Source organism: Kogia breviceps, chromosome 11 (genome assembly GCF_026419965.1).
Source record: "Kogia breviceps isolate mKogBre1 chromosome 11, mKogBre1 haplotype 1, whole genome shotgun sequence".
Lineage (NCBI taxonomy): Eukaryota > Metazoa > Chordata > Mammalia > Artiodactyla > Physeteridae > Kogia > Kogia breviceps.
In genome coordinates this window covers 29831648-29838045 of record NC_081320.1, presented here as the reverse complement: position 1 = coordinate 29838045, position 6398 = coordinate 29831648, and the positions used below count along the sequence as shown (strand labels likewise).

Genomic DNA, 6398 nt, shown 5'->3' with positions numbered 1-6398 from the left:
AGGATATATATCCAGTAGTTCCTAATTCCTACACACTGCTGGTCATTCTACCATCCACCAGAACATGCTATTCTGTATTAGACTTCAATGATGCCTTCTTCTGTATTCCATTATCCCAGAGTCACAAGAAATTTTGGCTTGTGAGTGGCAGGACTCAACATACAACAGAAACAATACCGCTGAGGCGTCCTGCCCCAAGGGTTCAAAAATTCCCACACCATCTTTGGGGAAACGTTAGCTAAAGACCTAAAATTCTACCTCTGGAAAAGGGAACCCTCCTTCAATAGGCAGATGACATTCTGATCGCCAGCCCTAAGGAGGTCTCTGAACTACTTAGCCAATAAAGGATAGAAGGTGTCCAAGAAAAAGGCTAAATATCACAGACTAAGGTGACCTGCCTGGGCTTCACTCTCACAGAAGGTCAGAGAAGGCCATCCCAGGAAAGGGAAGAAGCCATTTGCAGCCGTACCCCTTCTAAAACTAGAAGACAGCTTAGGGGTTCCTGGGGAGGCCAGGGTTTACTGCATCTGGATCCTAACTTCAGTCTAATATCTGGGCCTCGATATGAAACACTGAAAGGAAAAGATGATGATCCTTTTGAATAGAATCCAGAAGTGGCCATTGAAGAATGGAAAGAGCAGTCAATTCAGACCCTTGCCCTGGAACTCCCTAATTTAACTAAACCCTTTGACCTTTACATTCCCAGTCGAAGGTGAATCGCCCTTGGAGTATCAGTGCAAAAACTGGGACCACTTGAAATGGAACAACGCAAGAATGCCCTCCAGGTAGGAGAAACTACGGTCACCAAGGGCTTGGCCCGCCACCTCATCCGGCCAGGATACTGGGGGTATCGAAAAACCTGGAAATCAGCAGCCTGCAAGGCCAGGTCCCTCCCAAGAGAAAAGGACCCCACGTGGTGATCCTAACCACCCACCAGGCCCTGAAGTTGCAGGGATTGCTCCGTGGGCACACTGACCTCGAGTGAGGAGGCCCTCCAACTCCAGCCTCCAGAGAGACAACCGGGGGCAACAGACCCCCATGACGACTCGTGTGACCATCACTTGACCTGGAGCTTCTCTCAGAAAACAACAAGAGTGTGCCCCAAAAGAGCAGACTATTGCTTTTAGGACTTACTGCACCCAGAGCGGAGCTAATAAGCTTGGCGGGGAAACCGTAAATAACGCTGTCACCATAGAAAAGCCTACAGACACCGCAGTGATGGCAGCCAATGAGACCGGCTGGACTCCTGGCTACTTCAAAAGGCCGTTGACTCAGTGGCCGTCATGGTCCTGGATCATCACCGGCCCTGGACTGTCTGGGAGTTGAGCAGGCAGGGCTCTGACACCTGGTGCTGTTTGTACGTTAATTCAGGGGCCTAATTGAAGAAAGCGCAGACTACTGGTCAGAGCATCTAGGCTGGCAGAAACCCTCAGCCTAAGGTGGCCAAACAAATGTGGGGTGGGGTAAAGCTGCCGCCCCCCAGCAACTCTGCACATCTCTTTCCTGGACCCTTAAAAGTCATTAGAATCTAAGCACTTCCAATGCTGGTGCTCAGGCAGACAAGCAGTGAGAGAGGAGGCCTGGGGACAATCAACCTCACCTGGAGGCTGCCAGGGAGAAGTTCTGCCCCTCCCCCACAGGTATGAGGACTCCCAACTCAGCACGAAGCAGTTGCAGAAGAGGGGTCTGCACCCTCAGCCCCCCAAGAATGAGGAACGGGACAAAAGGCAGAGGAGGGGTTTGTCGCCGGCAAAGCCCACTAAAAATTCCTGGGAGATAAAAATAGAATCTGGGCAATAAAATAAAATCTAACCTTTTTTTTCCTTTGTGCTTTGTCTAATTTCACATGCTCCTAGGTTTCCACATGCAGAGGTCCCACACCCAGCACTTCAGACCCGATTTCCTACTGCAAAATGGCTGGGCCGACACCTCAGCTCTCGGGGCCCCGTGCAGACTCGGCGACATAGAGCCTGAGCTCCAGCCAACCCGGGCCGTGGAGAGCTCTGCCCCCTCCCTCCCGCTGACGCTGCCGGGATCCCTACCCAGCAGCCTGTCCCACAGCCCACGGGGGAGCGCACGCTCTCACCTCTCCATTCTCTGATCAAAATATAAAGTTTCCTTTGCTTCTGAAGCAAACTCAGTCTCGTTCTTTTGGCTCCAGTGACCCTGGGCAGGGGGACCCTTGTTGGGACCACTCTGTAGGATCAGTAACAGAAATTGAGACCATTGTACCTTCAATGAACAGATGTGTGAGCCAAACTGTAATTAACATAGAGCAGTGTGTAAGGCTCGTGTAAAATAAGATGTTTCTAACACTTCCATTTGATATTTCCATCACTTTATTATAAGCAAGTTCAGTGGAGGGCTTTGTCTTATTTGTCAGGTCAACATTAGAGAAATGACGTGATTTCTTTCCAACGATGTACAATACATCTAATAATCTTGGCTGAAGCTTCAATCTTGTTTTGAATGCTTTTCCATTGAAAATGATACCTCTCCTTCAACTCCCCCATGTCTGAGAAGTATAAAATCTTAGAACGTATTATTACCAAAGGGGAAACGCGGGAGGAGGGATAAATTAAGAGTTTAGGATTAACACATACAAACTGTGATGTATAAAATAGATCGTCAACAAGGAACTTCTGTATAACACGGGGAACAACATTCAATATTGTGTAATAACCTATAAGGGGAAAAAATCTGCAAAAGAATACATAACTATATCTACATCATCTATCAACGATAGATAAAATGTAACCTAAAGGAGGTCGATGGTGAGCTCTTCTGCCCTGAAGATTTCAATCATCTAAAGCTCGGACTCTGCCTACTGCCCAAGGCCCTTAATGATCATACATGTACCTGTAGCTTAAAAATTTCCCAATTTGGGGTTCGGGGAGACACTGATTTGGAAAAATCCCTGGTGTTCTCCTTACATGAAAGGGGCTCTACCTACAGCTAAAACATGCCTGACACCCAGAAGATGGTACACCGTTTGATCGGGAAGAGTTTGGAAATGACACGTCATCTCCTCAGCTCCTGGTAGTCGGGTTCACCCCTGCAGCCTTTTTTCTAACAAGCTCCCCACTTGAAGAATCAGCACATTTAACCTCCTGTTTTGTACAGTTAGGAATTTGTAAGGAGGATGAACGGGAAGAGGGGGAACTAATGAGAGACCAGCTCTAGGTGTTTGGACAGGCACATGCCACTCTAATTTCCAATCAGGAAGAAGAATTAACCAAAGGCTCAGCCTGCCCCCTGGAACCACAATAGGGCCTGTAGCAATCCTGTGGTTTTGTGGCCAGTTCCCAAAAGAGGACTTAAAAATGGAGCTCAGGGGCACTGCAATTCACAAACCTGCAGGGTTATAAATGATAACGATCTTCCAAAAATACACTGAGGTAAGGCAACGAAAAAGATTCGAAAGCAAGGCAAAATTTCAGGAAAAAGTTTTCAAGAGGTACGTTGGAGTCGCCTTTAAAGCACATGAAAAGTGGCAGAACTTCGCAAATGATGCAGTTGGCCAAAACATATATTTTTCCTAAATATATTTAGCAAAAATGCATACACTCTTTTTGGCCAACCAAACAATCAGGGCATGCAAATCAGCACTACAAAGAAGTCTCACTTCCCATCTGTCAAAAGGGCCATCCTGGAAAAGTGTAAAAACCAGAAATGCAGGACAGGCCATGGAGAGAAGGGAGTCTTGTGACACTGATGAGCAGGATGTAAATTGCCAACGGCCGCTCTGGAGTAGTGTATGGTGTTTCCTAAAACATCTAAAAAAGAGAACTACAATGCATAGGGCACTTCCACTCATTGGCGTATATATTCAGAGAACCAAAAATCGACAGAACACGGGCACCTCAAAGTTTAGGGCTGCTTGGTTTGCAAGGACCTCAGCTTGGGTACACTGAAAATATCCTAGGAAAGAGAAAAATGGGTAAACAAGTTGTGGTACTTATGTACAATGGAATATAACTCAGCCATGAAATCAATATCATAAGGCTACTAACAGCATAATGAGTATATTTAGGAACGATGATGTTAAGTAAAATAAGTCAGACAGAAAAAGAAACTTATGATAACATATCACTTACCGGGGTTTTCGAAAAATTGCTACACATGAACTGAATTACAAAACAGAACACAGAGTCACACATTTAGAAAACACACTTATGGCTGCTTAAGGGGAAAGGTGAGGTGGGGTGATGCATAAAACGAGAGTTTCAAGTGAGCACAGATACCGTTCCATAAACCAAATATGTAATAGACATGACCTACTCATTGCTCAATGAACTGGACTCAACACATCCTATTCACTGCAGAAGAATACATCTGCCTAGTAAGAATCTTAAAAAGTATTTATTGGGCTTCCCTGGTGGCGCAGTGGTTGAGAGTCTGCCTGCCGATGCAGGGGACATGGGTTCGTGCCCTGGTCCGGGAAGATCCCACATGACATGGAGCGGCTGGGCCTGTGAGCCATGGCCGCTGAGCCTGCGCGTCCGGAGCCTGTGCTCCGCTACGGGAGAGGCCACAACAGTGAGAGGCCTGCGTAACGAAAAAAAAAAAGTATTTATTGATATCTCTCTGTAAGTGAATCAGCTGGGTGTAAAACGGCATAAACACAGCATTGAAAATCAGCTGAACCCCATTAAAAAATAAATTATAAAAAAATAAAAATTAAAAAAACAAACAGTGAAAGAGAGAAACATTCTTACAAAATTCTTTCAGGGGCTGTGATGAAACCCTGATTGACCACATCTAGACACACAACTGGATGAGACATAAGGCTGGACACTCTTGGGGCCAAGAGGATTGGTGAGGTTGGGTGAGCAAATGCAGACCCTTTAAAGTAATACTGCGTGGTACCCATTCCATGGGTCCCAACTCTCCAGGTTCAAGGGAATCTTCCTACAGCTAAAACATGCATGGGAAACTCATAGGATGGTACATTGTGTGATCGGGAAATGTTTCTAAAACACATCTCATTTTTCATCCCTGGTGCTCGGGTTTGCCATTCCAGCCGCTTTATTAACAATCTCCGCACTTGGAGAATCAGCACCTTTATTTAACCTCCTGTTTCGTACAGTTTGCAATTTGTCCAGAGGATGAACGGGAAGAGGGGGAACCAATGAGAGACCAGCTCTAGGTGTTTGGACAGGCACATGTCACTCTAATTTCCAATCAGGAAGAAGAATTAACCAAAGGCTCAGCCTGCCCCCTGGAACCAGAAAAGGGCCTGAAGCAATCTTGTGGTTTTGCGGCCAACTCCAAAAAGGCGAGTTGAAAAATGGAGCTCAGGGGCACTGCAATTCACAAACCTGCAGTGTTATAAATGATAACAATTGTCCAAAAATATACTGAGGTAAGGAAATGAAGAGGATTTGAGATCAAGGCAGTATTGGAGGAAACAGTTTTCAAGAGGTAGATTGGAGTCGCCTTTAAAGCACCTGAAAAGCGGCAGAATTTCAACAATGATGCAGTTGGCCCAAAAGGGCGTATGCGGTTTTTTCCTGAATATATTCAGGGAAAAAACGCATACGCCCTTTTGGGCTAACGAAACAAGCGGGCAATGCACATCAGTACTACAAAGAAGTCTCACTTCGCATCGGTCAAACGGCCATCGTGAAAAAGTGTAAAACCCAGAAATGCAGGATAAGCCATGGAGAAAAGGGAGCCTTGTTATGCTGGTGGAAGGGATGTAAATTGCAAACGGCCACTCTGCAGAAGTGTATGGTGTTTCCTAAGACATCTAAAAAACAGAGCTACAGCGCATAAGGCACTTCCACTCATGGGCGTGTATCTTAGCCCCGACCCTGCGGCGGAGTCTGGATCCGGGCCAGCCACCGCCAGAGCGTCTGGTGTGCCGCTGCCTTCCAGAGCCGCCTTCTGGCCGCCCTAGCCCCGGCCAGGCCGGCGGGGAGCGCCCCCTCTGGCGCGCGCTGTGGTGGGAGGGGCCTGAGGAGGTGGGGGCCTGCAGCGGTGCCCGGCCGGGGCGGAGGCGGCCTCAGCCCCGGGCGACTAAAGGAGAAGGCGGGGCGGGAGGCAAAAAGCGTACAGCACCCAGTATTCTCAGGTGGTCTCCCATCCAAGTACTAACCAAGCCCGACCCTGCTTAGCTTCCGAGATCAGGCGCGTTCAGGGTGGTATGGCCGTACGCAGGGTTGGGGACCGCGGGCTGCCTCTTGAGGCCCAGCTTCTCTGGCGCGTGCGCCTTACCGCCAGCCCCGCGGCCAGCCCGCCCCGGCAGGGCCCCGCTGCCCGCCCAGCCAGGGGAATGGAGGTCTCGGGTACCGCGGGGTGGTGGAGGGGTTGGAGACCTCCCAGCCCAGGGCGGGAGGGACCCAGCAAACCCTTTGGCGCTTGGCGCCCCGCCCCAGATCCCGCTCGTCTCTCAC

At 48.4% G+C, this 6398-nt stretch overlaps 1 pseudogene; it reads right to left on the bottom strand.

The window, feature by feature from the left end:
* Positions 1 to 6051: 6051 nt before the first annotated feature.
* On the bottom strand, positions 6052 to 6160 carry LOC131766122 (5S ribosomal RNA; annotated as a pseudogene).
* Between the last annotated feature and the right edge of the window lie 238 nt (positions 6161 to 6398).